At 42.3% G+C, this 23,463-nt stretch overlaps 1 protein-coding gene across 7 annotated transcripts in view; it reads left to right on the top strand.

The window, feature by feature from the left end:
* The first annotated feature begins 1,984 nt into the window (after positions 1–1,984).
* MCTP2 (multiple C2 and transmembrane domain containing 2) overlaps positions 1,985–23,463 on the top strand; it is a 245,520-nt gene continuing 224,041 nt past the window's right edge. The window contains exon 1 of one of the 7 annotated variants that reach the window (XM_077870909.1): positions 1,985–2,058. The gene's annotated coding sequence lies outside the window, so the exon portion shown is untranslated. Of the gene's footprint in view, positions 2,156–4,734; positions 4,839–23,463 lie in introns of those variants that run through there. The other 6 variants (XM_077870933.1, XM_077870949.1, XM_077870898.1 and 3 more) reach the window with 6 other exon arrangements.

The following is a 23,463-nucleotide window of genomic DNA, read 5'->3' as shown; positions in this document are numbered from 1 at the left end:
TCATTTCTAATGGCTGAGTAATATTCCATTGTAGACATAAACCACATCTTTATCCATTCATCTTTCGTTGGACACCGAGGCTCCTTCCACAGTTTGGCTATCGTGGCCATTGCTGCTAGAAACATCGGGGTGCAGGTGTCCCGGCGTTTCATTGCATTTGTATCTTTGGGGTAAATCCCCAACAGTGCAATTGCTGGGTCGTAGGGCAGGTCTATTTTTAACTGTTTGAGGAACCTCCACACAGTTTTCCAGAGTGGCTGCACCAGTTCACATTCCCACCAACAGTGTAAGAGGGTTCCCTTTTCTCCGCATCCTCTCCAACATTTGTTGTTTCCTGCCTTGTTAATTTTCCCCATTCTCACTGGTGTGAGGTGGTATCTCATTGTGGTTTTGATTTGTATTTCCCTGATGGCAAGTGATGCAGAGCATTTTCTCATATGCATGTTGGCCATGTCTATGTCTTCCTCTGTGAGATTTCTCTTCATGTCTTTTGCCCATTTCATGATTGGATTGTTTGTTTCTGTGCTGTTGAGTTTAATAAGTTCTTTATAGATCTTGGAAACTAGCCCTTTATCTGCTATGTCATTTGCAAATATCTTCTCCCATTCTGTAGGTTGTCTTTGAGTTTTGTTGACTGTATCCTTTGCTGTGCAAAAGCTTCTTATCTTGATGAAGTCCCAATAGTTCATTTTTGCTTTTGTTTCTTTTGCCTTCGTGGATGTATCTTGCAAGAAGTTACTATGGCCGAGTTCAAAGAGGGTGTTGCCTGTGTTCTTCTCTAGGATTTTGATGGAATCTTGTCTCACATTTAGATCTTTCAGCCATTTTGAGTTTATCTTTGTGTATGGTGAAAGAGAGTGGTCTAGTTTCATTCTTCTGCATGTGGATGTCCAATTTTCCCAGCACCATTTATTGAATCTCAATTTCTTAAAGACAAAGTGGAAATGCAGAGGCATTAAGTGAACTCCCGGGTTTATGCAATCAGTTGCCAAGCCAGGATTTGGTGAGGTCTTCCTGACTCGGGAGCCTATGCTCTAAGCCACCGATGACTTCCATTAAACTCTCCAGCTCCGAGGCCACCCACTCCCGCAACCGTAGGCCGCCAGGTGTGTCCCACACCCAGGTTAGCCGCTCTTACTCTTGTATCGAATTTCCACTGTTTCGTGGGGGTGGAGGAGTGTGTAGTCCTGACCTCCCGGGAGGCAGGGATCAGACCCTGCACAAGCTCCTCCTAAACCACCCAGCGCCTCGCGGGGCGGACTCCGCACGCAGCAGATACCCACCCCTCCATCGAGGGTAAAAGCAACTGAGCAGGCAGAGATCCAGGGTAAATAAAGTGCGGGAAGAGAAGAGCAGGAAGAGGAGAGGGAGGGGGAAGACAGGGAAGGCAAAAGGGCAAGTATCTGCGAACGCCTCAGTACCGGCCATCGGCCATCGGCCATCGGCGCCGGGCATCTCTGAGGGTCCCCGAGGGCGAGTGGAAATCCGGCCTCATCTTCCCAGACCAGGACCAAGGCTCCCAAACGAGGAGCTCAGCGCGGGGGGAGGGTGGGGGCGCCTGCACCCACAGGCGCGCGCACGGGGCACGGGCTTAGAGCGGGGCCTGATGCGGTGGCTGAGACGCGGGCTGCGCTCTCCCCGCCGAGCCGCCCCCAGAGTGTCGGGTCCGGCGAAGGCACAGCCCTCGGCGGCGGTCAGTGGGCAAGCCGCACGCGCCCTCCTCGCCCACTCTGAACTCCGCTCCCAGGGCGCCCGCCCGCCGGGGCACGTCCTCCACCGCCCTCTCCTCGGGAGCCGGGCACGGCCGCCGCGGAAGGCGCTCAGGGCGAGGCGGCTCTTAGGTGACGCGCGGCCGCCCCCGCCCCCGCCCCCGGGAGGCGGGGCTGGGAGCGGGGCCCCAGGGAGCCGGCGGCCGCGGCCCCGCCCCCGCCCCCGTCCCCGCCCCCGCCCCGCCGCGTCCCGGCGGCTCCTGCGCGTGCGAGCGGCGGCCGCGGCGGGCCGGCAGGGGAGGGCGGCGCGCCGGACCCTCGGCAGCCCCGCGGGGCGCACGCCGGACAGGTGAGGGCGGCGCCGGGCTCACCTGGCAGGTGCGCGCGGGAGGGGCGCGGGGGTCGCCGCCGGCCCCCCCCAGGACGGGCGTCTGCTCACCATCGAGGTGAGGACTTTGGGGGACCCTGAGGGTTCAGGATGGGAATTCGGTGAAGCCCCTTCCCGGGAGCCGCGGGTTCAGGGATGCACAAAGGTGTGCGGGAGCCGGGTGTCCTGGAGAGCGCACGGAGGGCTGGCAGCCCGCCCCAGGAATTCTTGGCTCCTTTAGGGACACACCGTTGGTGTCCTCGGGGCGCAGTGCGGTCACCGCCACCGCCACCGCCACCGCCGGGACGTCCTCCGTAGAAGTTAGACCCGCATTTGGAATGTGATGCGCTCCCCTCGTGGAGACCTGGAGGTTCAGCTTGGGTTCCTCGCGCAGACCTGGGCGCAGCGGCACAGGAGCAGAAAGCCTTGGGATGATTGTGTAGGTGACAGAGTGTCTTGCACATTAAAGAAAAACAAAACAAAAAACAAAAAAATAAACCCAAAACACCAAAACCCAATACGGGGTGATAGTGGTGGTGAACTTGAAAGGCGATTGCTTCCGCATTTGTCCATTTGTCAAGCAGATGGGGCGCTGATGGCTTTTAGAGATGGTTGGGTTTCCGGAAAGGGGTGAGAATACCTGAAGGAACTTCTGTGCGACGTCTGAGGGTGTCAGCGGTGCAGGCACTTACGTAAGTGTGGACTGGAGGTTACCTTGGCAGGGGCCACTCAGAGTTACCCAACGGCTTCCAGGTGAACCTTGGAACTTTACAAAACCTGCTTCCCAACCCACTGAATGGGCAAACAGGTCTGTGGATTATGATTTACATTAGCGTTCATTTTTCTCTTGGGTCAGCAGCATTTCAATTCAATAAATATTTGTTGTATGCCTTTTGAGGAGGAACCTCTGCGAGAGCCGGATTGGTGTGCTTGTTTGGTAGCACAGGTGTTGATACAAAGGGGGCATTCAGGGCACTCGTTCTCCACACAGGTGGGTGCTCCAAGAGAACAGTGGCACGGCGGCATCTCTTTAATCTAGGGTAAAATGCATTTAAATGCAGGGAGAATGTGTGTCTTTGAAGAGTAGCCTTCATTAGCCTAGTCTGCCATCCAAACTGACTAGGACTACAAAATCATCTTTAAAATAAAGTTATTAGGAATCCATCCTGTACCACCCACTTTATGCTGGGCACTTTATCTTGTTACATAAAATATACAAGATAGATGGCATTCCCCGTGCACAGGTGAGAAATCCAGACAGGGAGGAACCCAGCAGTTTGCTCAAGGTAATTAGTAAACCTGAGAGCTAAAGCTGGATATTTCTGAGTGCAAAACCCACGTTTTTTTCACTATTCCATGGTGCTGTGAGACATACAGTGTAAATCTGGCATATTTAATGAAAAATAATTCAAATTTATATTCATAAAGCAATCCATGTCAGTACAAGTGACCGTTATGAATAAAATGAGTATTGCTTTCATTCTGTATGTGTGGCTAAACGATGAACTTGTCTGGGACAAGAAGATGAACAGCTGGTTCCAAATATAAAATTTATTGTCTTTCTTCACTTTTTTTTAAGGACCCAGTTTATCCAAGTGGGATAAATCAGTAAAACTCTCTAAGTACACATTCCTTGTGTGTAACACATTGAAGTAACAGTTAATTTTCATATTGTTCATATCCTTTAACATATTTCAGCTTGATTCCATTTCTTCCAGATGAATAGAAGCCCCTGTTGTTGCCTAGAAAGGACTTTGTGTATGTGTGTGTGAATCTATAATCATGCATGAATGTATATAACACTTATTTTAAAAGATATATCTATTTTTCCTTATATCTATCTCTAGAAGTGTAGGGTACTGCAGTACACTTATTTGGGAAGGAATCCTAATATTCTTAATTTAGCCTTTGAGTGAATGATTCATGACAACTGATTACTTCTTTAGAGTCCTGTAAACTGCAAAAGTGATTTTCAAACTATAATTATCATACTGTGAAGAGTGAGAATGAAAATAGTCCTTAGAATTTTAAATAATATTTCCTGACATGGAGAGCACTTGTTTTCTTAAACCCTTCCTTATAATTGTTAGTAATTATGAATTGAAGGGTTTCATAATTAAATTATTTTAAGATATTGAAAAAAAAAAGTGTCTTCTTTGGAGGAAGAGAGGCTTTTTGCCTGTGTTGGGAAGATCAGGTAAGATACATTCTGCGTGGGTTGTGTCTGGCACAATTTTTATCTTCTCTGTCTTCATTTGACAGTGCAATCAACAATACACCTTGAACTCCTCTAAGAGTATTTGAAATCCTGCCTAGAATGTGTTTATAGAAGCCTGCTTGGCTTGGTTAAGATTTTCTGATGAAGGGGCTGAGAGTGGTGACTTAGAGAAATTTTCAGAAAAGCCAAAGGGCCAGCGAATGTGGTATGTGTGAGATGTGAAATGGACAGATCTAGATTTTGTGACACCTGGAAGGCAAATTATTTGGGGATCCTTTTTAAGAAAAAAATAATGCAAAATTAGTGATGAAAGTGAATGCTTATTTAGAATGGAAAAAATAAATGATAATCATTTGCTAGAGGTTTCTTTCACTTTCTGCTGAGATCTTTTTTGGGCAGTTTACCAGAAATGCTTACATAAAAATGCTTCCTGATTGCAACCCTCTCTCCCTGAGAACACTCAGCATCTCCTAGCAGCTTGCGGCACTTGTACGGGCCTCTGCGAGCGAGAGACTGGAAGCTGAAGCTTCATAGCCTTCGAAGAGTAAGAGGACTGGTTGTGATTGGAGGCAAAAAACTCATGGTTCGCTGAGCAGAGTAGAGGCTGGTGGTTGGAGTGGGAGGGATACTCGGCTTATCGGGGACTCAGGACATTTCATATCTAGTGAGCAGTCCTGAGGGGAAGGCCCAGAACTGGCTTCTGGAACCTTTTACTTTGCTTGGCTCTCCAGGGATGCCTTTGGCTATTGGCTCTCCCGGTCGTCATTTGTGGAGGGTTTTCTTTTTCTTTTTCTAAGATTTTATTTATTTATTCATGAGAGGCACAGAAAGAGAGAGAGAGAGAGACACAGGCAGAGGGAAAAGCAGGCTTCTTGCAGGGAGTCTGATGAGGGACTCAATCCCAGGACTACAGGATCACGCCCTGAGCCAAAGGCAGACACCTAATCACCGAGCCACCCAGGCGTCCCCATGGAGGGTTTTCTATGTCCCAGGCACTGACTATGGTGAGGTCCTATTTGCCAGGGAGCTCCTAGCCTCATGGAGCTGATTTTGTGATGGCACAATGGTGTCCTAGGTGCTGGCCTGGAGCCTGGAGAGCTCCTGATTGCTTGGGCTGAGTTTGGAATTACTGATGGAGTAACCAAGATGTAAGAATTCAGGGAGGGCCTTCTAGGCATGTGGAAGGCTCTAGAAAGCAGAGGTTTGGACCCACACACAATCTCCTCCAGGGATGCAGTGAGGCCCCTTAGTCTGTGCTTCTTCCAGACCAGCTGAATCCACACAGCTGGTTTTAACTTGTTAGAAATGCAGGTTCTCAGCCCTCATCCCAGACACTCTGAATCAGAAGCTCTGTGTCTGAAGCAGAGCAGACGGGCATTTTAAGAAGCCCTCCTGCCGATTGCCATGTGTGCTAAAGTTTGAGAACCGCTGCTCTTCATTTTTCAGAGAACCGGTAGGGCCTAGAATCCCCTGTGGCAATGCTAAGAGGGGAGCAGGATTCGTACTAATGCTAATATATTATGACTGTGATATGAGTATCGTGATCACTGATATTTTTTGAGCACTCAGATTATACTCAGATGTTGTGCTAAGCAATAGGCACTCTTGGGGACGCTTGGGTGGCTCACTGGTTGAGTGTCTGCCTTTGGCTCAGGTCCTGATCTTAGGGTCCTGGGATTGAGTCCTGCATCGGGCTCCCTGCAGGGAGCCTGCTTCTCCCTCGGCCTGTATCTCTGCCTCTCTGCCTCTCTGTGTCTCTCGTGAATAAATAAATAAATAAATAAATAAAATCTTAAAAAAAAAAAAAAGGCACTCTTTTAATCACAAATGCAACCCCACAATGCTGGGCTGTTGTCACTTCCATTTAATGTGAGAAAACTGAGGTCCAGAGAGACCAGGGTATTGTTCTAGGGCACGCAACTGGGAAGCCTTTGAGTAAGGATTCTGGCAACTTCCCGCTCTTTCTGCCTGGGCAAATTTTCATCTGCATCCTTGTCATGTGTGGGTTTTGTAGGAGAGGCTGGAAGACGACTTAGAGACCCCAAGAATGGCCCTTTTTGACAGCCACAGTCATTTGCTGACCACTTGGGGTTAACAGGCTTTTCTCTAGGGGCAAATTGCCAGATGAGGAAGGTAGCACGTTGTTATTCTGTTTGAGTGTGGATTTCTAAAGTTTCATAAGCAATGGACATGATTGCATATATGTAATTGAGTAACATAGAAGTTGCCTCCTTCCCTGGCATGATTATAGGGTCACATGGATTTCTCCATGATTGTGGAAGGCAGCTGTGTTTTGTAAAGTGGGTTTCATTTGGGTGTTAGCAGGGGGCCTCCTAAAGGCCAGCTCCCTCTCTGTCCAGGACACAGAGGGCTTGAAGATGATGGTGTGTGTGTCCATGATGTCCTGGAAGGTATCTAGAAGAGCTGAGCTTTGCAGTTTCACAGTTGTGTTTTTTTTTTTTTTTTTAATAATTGTTCTCCACAATTCTACACATTTCACCATGGAATACCTCCATCATTTCAGGAAGCGTGGGAAAGAAAACATGGCTATAGATGTGAGTACACGTGTGAGTGTGTCGAATGATGTTTTGCCTTTGGGTTCTTGAATCTTCACTTCTCCTCTGGAGTTAGATGTTTAGACGAACATTAGTTTGAGTTTAGGGCAGGCAGCAGAATTTAATTCTGAGAGTGCCAGCTATCTTAGCCATGCATTCATTCATTCACGTGGTCATCGGTTGCCTGCCTCGTTGCCCCAAGGGTTAATGTCAGGCACCAGAAGGTATAGTGGTGGCCAGATAGATACGATCCGTACAGACTAGTAAGGAAAAATCTTGTTCTGCAGTGCTATGACTGAATGGAGTCAGACACCCTAATTCCTGTAGTGAGTCAGCAGGGAAAGAGTTATGAAGTTTTCTTAGCTCAGGAGAATGGTTATAGGACTTGGCTTAGGTAATAGGGAAGCAGAGGTGTGTAAGGGTGTGAGAGATTATCTGGGAGATTGCGGAAGTGACAAGGTGGACAGGGATGATAGGAGAGCCAGGCGCATTGGGGCTGAGGTTTGTGCCTTGGGCCCCTAGGTTGGTGCCAGCTCTGCAAGTCAGGACTCGATTGTTTTCAAAGAATATTAATGAGTTTTATGAACATCGTGAGTTTGAAATGTCTGGATGACTCCAAGGTAGAGATCTGGGTGCATTGAATAATGCAGCAGATAGTACAACTGAATAATTCAACGGATTGAGTAATATCAACAACTGAATAATGCTGTCTTCTGAGAGGGTAGAAGCCAGAAGCAGGTCACCAAGGAAATGTGGTGTGGACATTTCTCCTGGCGTCGGTAGGGTAGGTGCAAATTCCAGTTCCTTTGCTGTGAAAGGTGAAGAAGGCTTACTTCCACTCATTCTTGAGAGGGTGGAGATAAGTTCTCTGCTCACTCTGGCCTTGTGTGTGCTTGATTGCTTGAGATCTGGGCCTTGGGAGGAGGGCGGCATTGTGGCATAGCAAACAAGGCTGGCCAGAGCAAGACAGTGATAGGGAGCTTGTTGGAAGTTTGTTTGTGGATTTTGAACCCATATAATTATCATAGGGTGAAATGCTTGTCATCTATCCCTTTAATCAGTTATACACACACACACACACACACACACATAAATTAACCGGGCCATTCTATAGGTCATACAGATCAGCCAGCACTATTTTGTAGATGCAGCTGATACTAATATTACAAGATTAATTTTCATACAGGATATTAGGTTTCCTTAGGTGCTAAGAGTTGAGCTGAAGGCTTGTTTAAAACACGTGTTATGAAGTGGTTGAAATAAATATGTGTTCTTTTATCCAAAAGCCATTAATGGGGCATGTATTAGGCAGAGTATATGCTAGAGGTTTTGCTGTGAATCAGGCAGATAGTTCCCTGGCCCCGAAGAGCTTACAACTAAGTTGGAAAGTTGGACAACTTAACTAGTGTCAACAGAAGGTGTGCTGTTTGCTAAGGGTAAGGCACCGGGTGCCTTGGGGAAGCCTCCAGAGCTAGAGCTGCCTGCACTGGGCAGGAATGGTCAGCTGGAGTTAGCCTGGGGTGAGCAGAGATCTCTCTGGGAAGGGCCTCAGGCTTGGAACAACGTTTGGAAAGAACACAGAGGTGGTTTTCAGAAGTCGATGGATGGGTGCTTTTGAGGAACTGGAAGTTCATGATCAACTTTGTCTGTTCAGAGGCAGACATCTTTACGAGAGGCCGTGACCTCATCAGGAAACATAGAAAAGAAAGTATTAAACTTGTCTGTGTGCCTGTCAGAGCTAAGAGGCAACTGAGGTGATGATACAAAAATAATACAAAACCCAAATCAGACCAGAAACAAACAAAAGTAATGATTGTGGTGGTATGTAATAATTTGTATTTTGGGGGGTGGTGGGAGGGGGCTACTTTTAGCATTGTGAAAGATGTGGGTGTTCAGTTTGCAAACTTCATATATCAGAAAAGGACACTATTTCTAAGCCACAGTAACCAACATCATTACTCCAACCGTCTTGCATAATGTAAAATAATCACTGCATATATAGGCTGCTAGTCTGAAAATGGCCTTAGGGATCAGTTCTACCACCTGTTGCTTCCTCATGAATAAGCTGGGAGCTGAGGTGCTGAGGGCTTGCTTCCCTTCACCTGGTCAGTCTGTCTGGTCAATGTGTCTGTCGCTGTTTGTCTCATAGTGACATACTTCACTTGAGCAAGAATTCTTGTCGGTAGCTGGAAGAGACCCTATACTGAACTGTCTCCCATCTTTTCAAGTCTTCGTGTCACTCTCCCTTTTTTTTAAGATTTTTTTTTTTTTTTAATTTGAGATTGGAAGAGAGAGCGAGTGAGCATGAGCAGAGGGGAGGGACAGAGGGAGAGGGAAAAGCAGACTCCCCGCTGAACAGGGAGCCCCATGTGGGACTTTGATCCCAGGACCCAGAGATGATGACTTGAGACACTCAGGCACCCCTGTGTCACCTAACTTCCTTCTTCGCTGTATGGTTGTCATGCACTTTGTTCCCATATAGTTCAGTGTTTTTGGATATTGTAAGGAATCTTTGGCGGAAATTGCTTTCAGCACTTTAGGCCTGTCTAAACAGGCAGGACTTCTCTGACATTTCTTTCTCTTAAATCTGTTTGAGCTGGTATAGAGACATTTTGCTTTAGCAAGGAATGAGAAAGAGGGTTCTCAGGAAGGTTCCTTTGTTAATATTTGAACCACAAAACAGGACAGGACTGAGAAAGTACATGATAAATTGTTTCTAAACATCATGAACTATTTATGTGATTAAAAAGCAAAGTTTGAACAAGTAGGTGCTGCCCTGGTCATTAATAACAGATTGGTATTTAGTTTGCTTTGTTAACTACTTTCTTTCCAACTTTCAGCTTTTGTGCCAATTTTATGCCTTTATCACTGTGAGCTCAAGACTGTAAATCAATAATTGATTACTTAGTTTCTGTCTTCATTGCCAATGTGTGCCTTTTCATTGACGATGTTTTTAATTTTGGTAAAAGAAATTTTTTGTTTCCCCTGGTTCATAGGACTTGTGGACTCAGAAGGTGTGTTTTTCATGTGCCAGCTACCTGGCATTGCTGACCTTCTACCAGGTGGGAGCATCTCTTGTTCTTAGGAACTATGCTAGTTAGGAGTCATCCCCGTTTTATAGATGAGAACACTGACACCCAGAGAAGCCATGTAAGTTGTACAGGGTTGCCAAGTTGATTGGAATTTTATTTTTTTTCTTTCCCCTACTATTTCATCCCAAGCCAGGACTATTTTAACCATTCCATTCTGACTTATTTTCTGGTGAAGTTTTTTAACCCCAAAACTAAGGAGTCTCCAAAACTCATGACAACTAAGATGCCTGATATTTCTCTGCATCATGGATTTGGAAGCTGCTACTCTGTGCATTCTCAGGCTGAATGCGGAGTTGAAACACTTCACCACAGAGGCTGCTTTAAAAGCCACATCGATAAAACCTTGGAATCCTGCTAAACCTTGTTCTGCAGATGGATTTGGCAGGATCTTGATAAATATACCACATTAGACAATTTCCTGATTGTGAATACATGAAGCTAGATGCTCTGAAAAGGTCTCTTTCTCATCTGACCCAAGTGATGCCTTAAATATAATTGATAAATAAATTTGTGTAGCAAAGCAAAGCAGTCACTTAAATGTAGACTCCATGGTTAATTCCTGGTGAGAACAACTCCATGAGAACAACTTCATTGTGTTTTTTAATGTTTTTTTAAATTAATGTCAGCTTTTAAAGATATACAGAGGTTACTCTTTTAAAACCCACGTAAAATTCTTGTGGTGCTGTTGATTGGATCTAGGGACTTTTTAAAAAATTAATCATTTCCTTATTTTTTGCTATTCATTCATTTATAACTACTAAGCCCAAATGAGATCTTTTAAGGGTCCATGGTATATAGATAGGGTTGATATTCTGGTTGTTGTGGTCTTGGAGAAGCTAGAGTTACTTCTGATTTCTGAGTTACCTCTTAGAAACCTTTAATCTAGATTGACAGCCTATGTTCTTTTAGAACATGGAAGGAAATTGAGAATACATATTTCAAGCTCTATCATTCCGCTTCCTCTAGGACTGTATTTTACCTTTCTGTTGAAGCTGATGTGGTGGCCATGGGAAGCAGCAGGATATAACCAAAGTGTCCTCATGGATATCCAGCAGGATACACCCAGCACCTGTCCTTATGCCCCACCCAACACAGTCTCATGTGCCTTTTTGTAGAGCACCCATCAGTGTTGTCTGTATTCATTTCGATTAGAAGTTAGGCTATTTAAGGGGCGCCTAGGTGGCTCAATCAGTTAAGTGTCTGACTCGTGGTTTCAGCTCAGGTCATGATCTCAGGGTGGTAAGACTGAGCTCCCTGTGGGGCTCGCTGGTTAGCAGAAAGTCTGTTTCAGATTCTCTTCAGATTCTCCATTACTCCAACCGTCTTGCATAATGTAGAATAATCTGCGCCACAACCTCTTCATACTCTCTCTTTCTCAAATAGATACATCCTTTTTTTTTTTTTTTCAAAAAAAGGAAGTCAGTCTGTTTCATGATATGCAATAAAGGATGAGTGTTATTGTTTGTTGTTAAACTATTTTTTAAATGTAAACTTGGCTGAGCAATTCTGGATGTCTTGTTGATATAATGTTGGTAGTGTCCCTGGTTTGAAGTAACATCCTGAATCTAGCCAGATTGGAAACCAGCCCCTGGCTATAACATTTTTTGTTGTTCTATTGTATTTTTGCTAGTGGCTGTGGGTTAGAGCTGTTTTAGTGCTTATAAGTGATTGGTTTTATGGCTGCTTTTAAAATTGAGAAAGCATTAATGGAGTAGTATAGAGCAAAACTGCTTTTACATACACACATATATTCATACTATGTGCTCATATATGAATATGTATTTTTTTCTGTTAATAAGCACCAGGAACTTACTAGTAGTTCCCTTATGGAGTTATCTAGTCTGGGCTGAGTCATTTTCATCGCGTGCCTCTCTGCACAATTACAACTTCCTAAAGGCTTACCTTGAAAAAATATTGCCAGGGTTAACTGGATGCAGGGATAACAGACCTTTTTCTGTTGTCTTTAAAATGTCATTTAAACAGACTCATCCTTGGACATGAGAATATTAAAAATGCTTTGAATTTAACTTGCCAAAACTTTAAAAAAGTCTTGGTATTTATTTTTAGATTTAGATTTTATCAGCCAAACGTCTTCTCTATTTGCGATCAGGGGAACTAGTACTCTGGTGCATGCTACTTGATTAGAAATGATTAGAGAGGAAGGTGTCCAGGTGTTTCTTTCCATTCAGTAATCCCTCCTGGAGGCCACTGCGGATGAGGTAGGCATGGAATGGGATCACTTAAGAAACTTCTACTCCAGTAAGACAATGATAGAGACTCACATGTGGCTCCCTTGACTCACCATGACTCAGTTACTGAGAAGAGCCCCAATTTTGGACTCAGACAAACCCTGGGTTCAAATATCAGCTCTGCTATTTTCAGGACTTCAATGTCTCCAAAGCTCTGGTTTCTCATTTGTAAAATGGAGTTTGCAAATACTTACCTAGGGGTGCTGTGAATCTTAGCAATAATCCCTGCAGAGTGCCTCGTGTATGTATACTGGATACTTTATAATTTGAGATACATTTTAGGGAGCAGTAAAAAAAGATCTAAATCCAGTCCTCTTTTCCCAACTTGAGGATCTTATTTTTAGAGTTGAGACGCTATGTCCTTTTTTCCCTTAACTTTAGGTTTTTACTTTTGCTTTTAAGGTGTTTTTCCCTTTTGCATTTTTAAGTAAGTCTTGACGTTAGAAAGCTGATATTGGACATGCGCACATTGATTGTGTGCTGGATTTAGCATTTTCTTGGTGATTATAGTATAATTTGATGAAAGCCCAGTTACTCCTCGGGGAAACCAGACAATGTTTCCAAAATGTGTATGGACAGATTAATACCTTAGAAGGTTGACTTTGGAAGGTGACACCTAATGGCTTCATTGGGTTCACAGCCTACATTTCTGATTGCTCAAAAAGAGAAGTGAAAAAAAAAAGTATCGATTAGCTAAGGATTTAGTGTTTAAATGGAACAATAGAGAAAACAAAAGTGGTTTCTGCTTTCAAAAAGCATGTCTCCATGGAGAGTCAAGGTAGATCTTCTGAAAAGATGATTCAGGGCACCCTTTTGGGAGCAGAGAGTTTTAAAGACAGGCAAGTTCCGTTTGGTCTGAGAAGTAGAGGGAAAATGTGACTTGAGTTTGGAAGGATGGGGAGTAAGTGACTCTTCAGGTCTTAGAGAGGTCAGTGGGGAGAGACTAGGACTATATTTTGTTTTTATTGTTAAAGATTTTGTTTATGCTTAGAGAATGTGCACAAGCAAGAGCAGGGGGCAGATCTCAAGCAGACTCCGTGCTCAAGTAGGAGCCCCGCGAGGTACTTGATCCCATGAGCCTGAGACCATGACCTGAGCCAAAACCAAGAATTGGATGCTTCCCCAACTGAGCCACCCAGGTGCCCCAAGATGGGCACTATTGACGTCTGTTCCTCTCACACTGCATGGCCTCCTCTAATTTTGCTGATAGACTCTTTATAATGCTGCCCCTTTTAGGAACGGAGACCATGAGTGGGAAGTTAGGTGATGGAGACTGAGGGACAAAATGACACAAAAGAACAGGAACATACAGTTGAGCTACTAGGCCTGCATGTAGCTGTGTAGCATATTAACTGTGTGACATTGGGCAGGTAGCTTAAGCTATGCATCAGTTTGCCCATCAGTGAAATGAGGCTTCTAATAGTATCTACATTATCAGGTTATAAGGATTAAAGGACAGCATACCTAAAGTTTTGTGCTTGACACCCCATGTAGCTGCTGCTGCTGTTTTTTTTTTTTTTTTGGTCAACATTGATGGCAGGAGGTTCATTTTAGCTTTAAAGAACTATGCTATGTCATGTTCACAGGTCCTAATAGAATCTAACAATTGTATCATATTTAAAAACTCATTCGCAGCATTTTAAATCAGTGGGGAGATTTGTTCTGTATGTTTCATTATTTCTTCAAGCCTTTTTCTAGCTGATATTCTATGAAATGAGTTGCAAAGTGCATGTCATGAGAGACTATAGAACATTGGGAAAGTTCATTGGGGAATTATCAATTGAAGCTGTCATAGGATGGTGTCCACTTCATCGAGCTGACACTGGCATTGATGGAATCCGAGAAGCAGGGGGGCAAATCAATATAACCTTTTTAAAAGACAGATGGTTTTAATATTGATAATAGTGTTCTTTACCTTTTCATTTGAGAGATGCGGCTGTAATAGAATGCCACATAAATACTAATGTGCACTGACTACATTCTGATAGAGAGTAACTCCTTTGGATATTGAGACAAAAAGTTCAATGATCTGGGCAAATGTCACTTTAATGCATCACTAACAGGTAGAGAAATATAGTCTTCAAATAAACCATACTGCACACGAGTGTAGGAGATACTCTTTATGTTTTAAAAACCTTCTTAAGTGACAGGCAAGGAAAGCCTTGGTTGGGTGTGTATATGACTCGTTTTCATTCATCTGTGGCAGTTTCCCATATTTGCTTCAGACATTTGGATTAGTTCAGAGGTGAGTGAGTGTATGTCAATCAGTTCATCAGGCATGTGTCTTGGAGATCTCACCTGTTGCCTTTTCTCCTGTTGGGGACACCAGCTGTCTCAAGACCAAAAAAAAATATCTCAGCTTACTGAAATCCAAATGTTGATGTGAGGAGAGAACCATGGCTGGCCTTGTAGACTTGCAGGCATGCTCAGTTCGAGGGCCTGTCAGCTCTTGGTAGATAGTTTAGAGATTGGTTCTGTGAGCTTCTTTCTTTGCTGGAGTTCAGAGGCTTTGTTGGCAACTTGTTGACTGATTTTGTAAAGGTGATGAGAAAAGTAGATTATTTCCATTTACGAAATGATTGGGGAAATCCAGATGGGATGCACAGACAGATAAAATGTACTCCATCCTCAGAAGCATGTTACACCCAAAGATAAACTCAAAATGGATGAAAGATCTAAATGTGAGACAAGAATCAATTAAAATCCCAGAGGAGAACACAGGCAACACCCTTTTTGAACTTGGCTGTTATTTCTGATGTACTGCTCTGTAGCTGGCACATGAAGCTGCTCACACACCTTATGACAGAGCAAGAAATATATTACCCAACATTATTTATTTAATAATGAAACATTTATTGAAAAGCTTAACGATTGTGAAACTTTTTAGGTTGGTGGGATATACTGGCCTCTGTTCAGGTATGGGAGTTCTGATAAATATTCAGTCGTGATAGTGGTAGGGAGAATTTGCCCTCTGAATGAGTTCATTCATTCATTTCATTAAAACTTAGCTGCTGTGTGCCAGGTACTGTTCTAGGTGCTAACAATGCAGGGGTGAACTAGGCAAACACAGTCTCATCTCTTCAGAGGAGTTGATTATTGTGGGGGAGAGGGTGGATAGGGGAGACCAAATAAACCAACTGGTGAGACAATTTTGATCATGAAGGCCATGATGAATGTCAGGTGTGGAGAGAGATAATGGTGCAGAAGTGCAGTTTCATACCAAAGGGTCAAGGTCAGGGTGAAAGTGAGGGTTAGGATTAGAGTTAAGGTTAAGGTAAGACATTCAAGGCACATTGGTGGCTTAGTCAGTTAAGTGTCCGACTTTTGATTTTGGCTCAGGTCATGAGCTCAAGGTTGTGAAATCAAGGTCCCAGCTGGCCTTGGAGCCTGCTTAAGAGTCACTCTTTCCCCCTCCTTCTATCCCTCCCTAGCCCTGCACTCACACACACTCTTTCTTTCTCTAAAAAAATTAAAAGTAAAAATAAGGTAAGGCTTCCAAAGGAGGTGATGCTTGATCTAGACCTAAGAGAGCTACGTGTTTGATCTGTAGGGAGAACAGATTATATCACTAAGAGGACTGAACCAACAAAACAAAATCCCTAGACTTTCACCCAAATGTTTGCTGCACCCATTTTTCCCCTTGGAAAAGGGGGCTGCTCCTTTCTCCTTACTGCAGTTGTTACTGTCAGACCTGGTAGGACTGAACATCACGGAAAGGATGGCCTCACCGGGTGAGGTCCTTCCTCACTGTAGGTTCAGTGAGCCTTCTTTCCCTTTTTTTTTTTTTTTTCTGATCCTTCTTTCTTGTACGCAAACCCAAGTCAACAAAACTTTGCATCCGGCAAGCGCTCCTTCTGTTTTCAATTGCTGATTACACTGGCAGGTTCCAGTGAGCCCAGAGCTGTGGCCAGGCTTGCTTTAACTTTCCTTTCTTGGCTAAAGCATATGTGATTTTGCAGGACACTTGTAGCTTTCTGTACATGACACACTGTCTTATTCTCACTTGTGTCAAGACACCTGCTAGAAATAAGAGCTTCCTCTTCATTCAGCTTTTCTCTTTTCAACTATGGATTATTTTTAGCCTTTTTCTGTCAATTAGGAAGCTTGAATTGTATTGAGTATTTATAGAAAATGAATCAGAGCAGCCAGTGAGGCTTTGCGAAGTGGAAACTCATTTAGCATTGTAGACCCTGCTGCCATAGTGACTTGAGTTGCTTCTCTGTATTTGTTGACTAAGTACAGGACAATATTATTTGGTCCTTCAGAGTAGAAAATAATCATAATACACAATTACAACTTTATAGGAAAACAGAAATTTACCAAACAACGTATTAAACCTGTATGCTATTCAAACACTTGTGTAGATAGATATTTATATAGGTTGTTTTCCCTCTGGAAGTTTCTGTTCTGTATGGAGACCGTAAACATGAAAACCTTTAATTGCCAATAAATAAGAATTATAACAACCGACTAATAGATCAGATTAAATAAGTGTTGTAATTCTCGGACACATTTGCATCAGGTGAATGAAGTGACTACATTCAATTTTAAGAATTTATTTCTAGGGACACCTGGGTGGCTCAGTGGTTGAGCGTCTACCTTTGGCTTAAGGCGTGATCCTGGAGTCCTGGGATCGAGTCTGATATCGGGTTCCCTGCATGGAGCCTGCTTCTACCTCTGCTCATGTCTCTGCCTCTCTCTCTCTCTCTCTCTGTGTCTCTCATGAATAAATAAATAAAATATTTGAAAAAAAGGGAATTTATTTCTAGAATATTAATTCTAAAACTGTATACTTGGACTCTTGTATCTTGGCTGTTGGACCAGAACTAATTAGCTATATCATGTTTGAGTTGTCAAGGCCTCTCAGGTTGATTGTTTTAAGGAAAATTGTAGAATACTCTTAGTCCTTAGGCAGGATCTATGTTTCTGATATTAGTGGCTACACAGAGATGGTAATTCACTGGCCTAGAGCCACTGCTCCCTTTCCTGAAGCTCGGGGCAGATTCTCATGCTGATGACATCATGTTTCCCATTGAGCCTCAGAATCATTTGCCATAATCACTCTTTAGGCAGCTACCATCCATTGATCTGAGCTGGCCATCAGAAATGTGGTTGTCATCCAAGATGAGTTTGGATTGAACTTTTCCTTTCTGTTCGAGGAATGCACACACACATATATACAAAATACCAATGCATACATCACTTTTATTTTCCTGTGTATTCATTATACAAAATGACATGTCAATACTAAAGGGGATACAATTTTTAAAATTAAGAAAAAAAAAACAAATATCTTCTGCTTTGTAAAAACTAGGCATTAAAATTTTTTCCATGTTTCTACCAGACTAGCTCATGCTTTTACATCATTATACAGTGCTGTAAATATAGCCTAGGTATAATTTTGTAGTTTGTATGTCTTCCATTTAAAATTCTGAATCATTTTCCAGGTACATAGCATCAGAGAAATAAATTTTAATGGCTGCATTAATGAAGATTAGTGGTCATTCTGTCTACATGTGTGTATATTTCTACAAAATTGTCTAAGCTTGTAGTATGTTGACATTTTATGTTACCTCTAGTTGTCATCCTCTGCAACTGTGCAAAAACTGTCTATTCTTCACCTGTGATCATGGACTAATTTAAAATTTCACATGGTGAGTGTGTATTGGGAGTTAGCATAGAAGCCTGTGAACCGGGGATCCCTGGGTGGCTCAGCGATTTAGCACATGCCTTTGGCCCAGGGTGTGATCCTGGAGTCCCGGGATTGAGTCCCACATCGGGCTCCCGGCATGGAGCCTGCTTCTCCCTCCTCCTGTGTCTCTGCCTCTCTCTCTATCTCTCTATGTCTATCATAAATAAATAGATAGATAAATCTTTTTTTTTTAAAGAAGCCTGTGAACCATGTATTTTAGTATGGATTTTCTTTAATATACCCCATATCTAAAAACACATTAAGGTGACAACCTTAAATCACTGGGCTCTCCAAAGAACTAACACCATGGAATAAGCCTGAAAACAAATTTATCTAGTGAATTTTTCTTTACAACGAGGGACTGACAGTTGTATATTTTTCCTTGTATTAGCTCAGTGAGGATCTTTGTAACCCAGATGTCTTAGTTGGCATGAACTCTATAAGGTGAACTCACTCAGCAAACAGTCATAAAGTTAAGAGAAAAGCGGCTCAAAATAATACATTTTGATTTTTAAGCCTATTTATAGAATCCAACGTGAAGGGACCAAGGTAGCACAATTGACAGCTCAACAACTTTGGTACAAAAATTATTCATTCTGGGAAAAAGCTGTCTCTGTTGGGTTAATAAATGTGAATTGATGTCGAGTATTTATAGAGTGAGAGGCAGGGTTGCTTGCATCCTTGGCTATTGTAAATCATGCTGCTATGAATATGGGTGTACAAATAGCTCTTCAAGTCCCAGCTTTCACTTTTGAGTATATATACAGAAGTAGAATTGATGAAACATATGGTTATCCTATGTTTAATTTTTTTGAGGAGCCATTATCCTATTTACTCTCTAGAGGCTGTGCCATTTTATATTCCCACTAACAGTGCATAAGGATTCCAGTTTCTCTAGATCCCACCAACACTTTCTATATTCTGATTTTCTTAAGATTTTATTTATTTATTTATTTATTTATTTGAGAAAATGAGTTGGGGGGAGGGGCAAAGAGAATCTCAAGGAGACTCCTCACTGAGTGTGGAGCCTGACACTGGGCTTGGTCTTACAACCCCAAGAACATGACCTGAGTCAAAATCAAGAGTTGGACACTTAACCAACTGAGCCACCCAGGCACCCCCTGTTTTTCTTAATAGTAGCCACCTCATATCCTCAGTGGATATGAGGTGGTATTTTATTGTGGTTTTGATTTGCATTTTCCTAATGATTAATGGTATTGCATATAACTTCTTTTTAAAAAGTTTACTGCTGGTGCCAGACACAACCTTTTGCATTGTCATTGAAAGAAAATTACCTGGTGAGTCAAAAGACTGGGATTTAGCCATATCTCTATCTTAATTAGCCATCTGACCTTCAGTTCTATTTAACAAATGTTAATTAGACCTCTGCCATCCAAATAAGACATGAAAGCTGTAACTTAGAGGGAAAAGTCAATTGTGAGATTTTTGAGGGGACATGTATGATGAAAATCTGAATTTTATATATTTACAATGTCTACTTAGTTTGCTTTTACATGTCTTTATTTATTTTTAAAATTTAGCCTATATTAATGAAATGACACTATTCATTCATTGTATCTTCACTGGCGTATGCTTATGGAGTATCTGTTTCCTTTTCACAGCAGAGCCTCCTGATAGGCTGTTGCTTGTCATATCTTTGTTTCCTGCCTTCCCAACTTGCTGCCTTCCAGATCCTGTCTCCAAGGTTTCTTCAGCTCTCCCAGTCACCAAAAACAATGTATACACCTCTGCCTTCCTCAGCCCACTTCTTTGAGGTATTTGTGTTGGTTGCTTACTCCTTCATTGAAACTTCGTCTGCTCTAAGCTTCCTTGGTCCTGATTCCTTTTCCTCCCTGATCCTCTTGTGTCCCTCTGGCTAGTCCTTAGTTTTCATGAAGAGTTCCTTTTTTCTGTGCTTCCACCAAGTGTGTGATCCCTATAGTTCTGTCCTTAATCCTGTTGTCTTTTCACTTTACACACTTGCTTGGGAAGGGGAGGGTTGGTCCTGTCTTCCTCATTCCTATCCCAGATCTTATTCCTAAACTCTAAACCTGAATATCTGGTTTGGCTGTAGTCTGTCTCAATTTTGGTAATTTATCAGTGTTTGAGCTGAACACATGTTCAACATGGAACTCATCTTGCCTTCTATAAATAAGTTTTGCTCTTATGTTCCTGTGTTAATTGGTAGTTCTATTGGATTCCTTGCTGCCCAAGAAACCCTAGATATTTGCTTTTGCCTCACTGCTACTCTCCCAACACATACAATAATAGATTACATAATTCAGTTTCTCCATCAGCCCCTTAATCTTCATCCTAATTGCTATTTCCTTGGTCCAAATTCTTACCATGATAGGTTGATGAGTCTCCTGTTTGTTCCATTAACATCTCATTCTTAACACCTCATAGATCATACCACTTTGTGTTGGAATTTCTTTATCTTCCTCTCTTACTGAATTCTGAGTGCCTTAGAGAATGAATAGTGTGTATTTTATGCCTAGGAGGGAAAAACCCATACCTTCATTTCCATTGCACTCCATTTTTTTTTTAACTCATAAAAGAATATGAGAAGTCTGATAGTCCCTTGTCTTTTCATGTTATAGATTTAATTCTATTGTAATATTCATGCAGTTATAACCACTAAAGTCCAAAGATGGAAAAAGAAGGTTTTCTTACCAGCTTAAAAAAAAATCTGGTGATATTCTAATTCAGTGGTGGACTGAAACGAACATCTGCTTTTAACGTGGCTTTTTATGCTCTGGAGCACACTGTTTACTTTCACCTTCAGTGGCTCAGATTTTAAACTATATAAATCAAGATTGCACGTGCATGGACAAGGAGGTTGGAGCCATAGTAGGTGACATGATAGAAAACTTTGAATACCTTGATGATGGAGTAGTTTTCTTCATAGGGTTTGGATTTCTTGTAATTCTTTTCTAAATTGCTTCTATTTATTATTGCTACTTATTTCATGGATATTTAAATCTCATCCCTTTTTAATTAGCTTTTGTGATTTTCTGTACTGTTTCCCACTGTAATGCACCAATAATTACAGTGTTCATGCTGTCTCTTTGGATTTTTAAAATTATTAATATAGAATTATGACTGATTTACCCAGAAGAGAGATTTTATGATCCCAGGTAGGGGTGGCAGTATAGTCTGTAGGTATAAGTGTAGGTTTTGTGGTTAGAGAAAAACTGGTTCAAATATTCACACTGCCACATATTAGCAGACAAGCTGCTTAATATTTATAATCCTTGATTTCTTCTCATGCTTATTTTATTTTATTTACTTTATTTTATTTTAAGAGGGGGACAGAGGGATGGATGGGCAGAGGGTGAAGGAGAGAGAGAAACTCTTAAGCAGGCTCCACACACTTGATCTCCAAACCCTGAGATCATGACCTGAGCCGAAGTCAGGAGTCCAGTGCTTACCAACTGAACCACCCAGATGCCCCTCTTCTCATATTTAATAAATTTTACCCACCTATGTTATGGTTTGAGGATTCAGAAAATTCATAGACAAAAAGAGTTCAATGCAGTGCTTACCCATAGCCTCTACACAACAAAGGGACACAAGTTCTCACCCATAAGCAAATTACACATGTGATTTGGAAATTTAACAAATACGTCCAATGTATCATTTCTTGAAGTAATTATTTTATATGTGGGTGAAATTGAGGTTAACACCACTCAGCTACACAAATGTTAAGAAAACACAGATTTTATATTCTGATAAATACTAAGTTACAGACATATTTGTTGAATGAATGAATTTTAGCTATCATACTTGCCTCTATGAGAGTAAGCATTAATTTGCCCTTGATTACAACCTTAAATGATTGATTATTCTTTATTTAGAAGTGAATGACTTTGCCAGAGAGAATTTCCAACTCTGTTGCATTGCTTGTAACTTCAATAATGTCACTGTAGTATTTCTCTAAAGCTTGCAGTTTTCAGATGGGTTTAATCTGACATTTTTATAAAAAGTGTGTTATGCTTGGAAATGGTCAACAAATGTTATAACCACTAAAGTCGACTAACGAATGTGGTACCAGGCTTGGCAAAGTGGGATTTATTGGACATACAGCTTTTTAGGTTCCAGTTGGGACATCAGACACATTGCTCCTGTTTTTCCCCTAAAGGCAACATTCGGTAGATTATATTGATCAATACTTTCAAAAAATAGTTCCTAACATTATGGTCTTACAGCTACACTCTCATTTCTTGGTGAGATGATCAATCTAGTCAGGACTGTTAACAGAAATAAATCAAATATATCTTTAGGGGAGATAGCTAAGTTTCAGGTTTGGTCAGGCAGGTACTTTGAAGGCCAGAGAGTGAAAAAGCGGGATCTCTTTAGAATTGTTACTATTTTTAGTAGAGTTGTCTCTACAACTGAGATCTTTGGTATTAGCATCCATTTAGATACAGAGGGCTAGAGAGTTAATTTTTTTTTAGCAGTTTTGTGTTTGCCAAAGCACACCATCTGAGGCAATAAATATTTTAATGATATTTATTTTATTTGTACCTGTTTTTGCCAAATAGTGGTAAATCACATTCAGATAAAGGCCTCCAAGAATGGGGAGTGCTCCCCATGTGGAATCCTGGGGTATCTTGGTAGGAAGGAGTAGGGAAGGGCTCTGGACTTATGCAGGATAGGTTTTTTTTTTTTTTTTTTTTTTTAAGGTTTTATTCATTTGAAAGAGGAGAGAGAGCGCAAGCAGAGAGGAGGGTCAGAGGGAGAGGGAGAAGCAGATTCCCACTGAGCAGGAAACCCTAGGTGGGGCTCGATCCCAGGCCCCTGAGATCATGACCTGAGCTGAAGGCAGATGCTTAACCAACTGAGCCACCCAGGCACCCCTTGCAGGATAGTTTTAAGTAAGGACCAGGCGAAGTCAGGACCAGCTCTGTACTGGGTGCTGTCTTGGAGCACCTGTTGGGTATCCCAGTAATCTTTGTTCAGGAGGCAGGGAGAATGCAGTGCAATTGGGGGAAACATCTGGAAGAAATCATTGCTCCAAAGTAGTTGTTTGGAAGCCATAGCATGTTCTTGAGGGAAATGTTTTCTGTTGGCCTGCAGCTGGACTTCACTCTGTGTGTTAATGGTCACAGTATTTTTGGCTAGGATGACTTTTATTTTCTCAGATGTCTCGAAAAGTCCTTTTTTTCTTCCTCTGAGCTGCACTGCCCTGTTGGGAACAGTTCCTGACATATGGCAGGAATAAAATACACACTTCCCTCCCCTATCATCCCATGTCTGAGGAATGAATAGCAAATTTTATTGATGACATACTTGATTGTCCTTAAGCTGCTCTTCTACACAATGTGGGACTCCTTTCAGACAGAAGTGGAAATCCCAGTAAATACTTGCAAAAATTTGCATGGCGTTGTTTAGGTTGCAAGGTGAGTATTAAAATGTTGCTGGTGAGTATCAGGAAGGCTGCCTGGCTCAGGGATGAGTGTCTTTTCTGTGAGTGTGATTCTCTGTGAAGCAGAGGACCATTTGGAAGGAAGTGTAACCTTCCTGTTTTCTTATTTCCCAAATGGAGTGTAATGTAAGATGTAGTGTGTATAGGGTTTGG

Source organism: Canis aureus, chromosome 2 (assembly GCF_053574225.1).
Source record: "Canis aureus isolate CA01 chromosome 2, VMU_Caureus_v.1.0, whole genome shotgun sequence".
Lineage (NCBI taxonomy): Eukaryota > Metazoa > Chordata > Mammalia > Carnivora > Canidae > Canis > Canis aureus.
The sequence above is the reverse complement of the archived record's forward strand: the minus strand, read 5'-3'. Positions and strand labels throughout refer to the sequence as shown.